Raw genomic sequence first — 1,278 nt, forward strand, 5'->3', positions numbered from 1 at the left:
AATATTTTTTAATAACATTTTTGTTGTACTAAACTTAATTATCAAATTTAATTTAAATTTAAGCAGTCATGAATTTTATATTTTTCAAGTATTCTTTACTTGTATAAGTATATAACTAATTTTTAATTAGTTAATATTAGTTAATTTTTTTCGTATTTTTATTTTGAAGAGTTTAAAACTTATAATTAGTATTTAAAGTTTAAGATAAAAAAATAATGTTTTCAAAATTAATTAATATTAACTAAACAATAGTTGATACACTAATTGAATTCTTTTGACTTTATATCTTAATGTTAAGACTTTTGTACTATCTTCTCTCTTTGTTCTTCTTTTATAAGTCACTTTAATGTATGTTAATTTCATATTTTGATGACATTTATTAATTATTATTAATCTATAAAGATATTTAACTTATAAGTGTCGTACAACTAATTATAAAGTAAATATGGTGATAAATATAAATATATGTGTTTATGGGTAGAATTTGATTAAGCATTGACTCAATTTAATTGAGGTCCCATAAAGTGAAAAGGGTAGAGGTTTTTTAACAAGCCTCTTTTTTCTTTAATATGCAAACATAAAGCCTTTTTCAGTTTGGATAATGTTTTTAATTGAAAATATAAATTTAAATATATGAGAGTAGAAAAAAGTTTTTTTTTTTTTTATTTAAGGTAATATTAAATACAGTTAACTGAAACTGAATCCAATTTTTGATTGAACAAATTTGCATTCAAAAACTAGAACTAGTACTGTACTAGTAAAAATCTGGAAGTGACAGAGAGACTCTCTACTTTGTGGTTTCAACTTTCAACTTTGAGGGTGGGATGCTGCTTTGGTTACCCGGCTGTGACCACTTATCTTACTCACTGTTCACTGTTTGAGTCAAGTGAGTGAGTGATCATAGCAAATTCAACCTCAACTACAACTTTCTCGGAGACGGTTCTAGTTTTAGATTCCCACATTTTAAGATCCATAAAAATGTACTATTTTAAGGTTACTTACTTGTCATGAAAAAAAAAAAATTGTTAATCTCTTTTTATTTTTATTATAAATTTAATTTTAATATATTATTAATATAAAATAATTTTATACGTACATTTAATTATATAATACTACGTTAGTTTTATAACAATTTTTTATATTGACCGCATGAATTAAAAAAACGAATGTAATCGCACGATGATATAAAACACTTTATATCATCAGTACATCAAAATTAAACTCTTTTGTTATTGCATTCAAATTGCCTCAAAAAGATTAAATTCAAAACATAGTTCT

Source organism: Arachis duranensis, chromosome 6, assembly GCF_000817695.3.
Source record: "Arachis duranensis cultivar V14167 chromosome 6, aradu.V14167.gnm2.J7QH, whole genome shotgun sequence".
Classification (NCBI taxonomy): Eukaryota; Viridiplantae; Streptophyta; class Magnoliopsida; order Fabales; family Fabaceae; genus Arachis; species Arachis duranensis.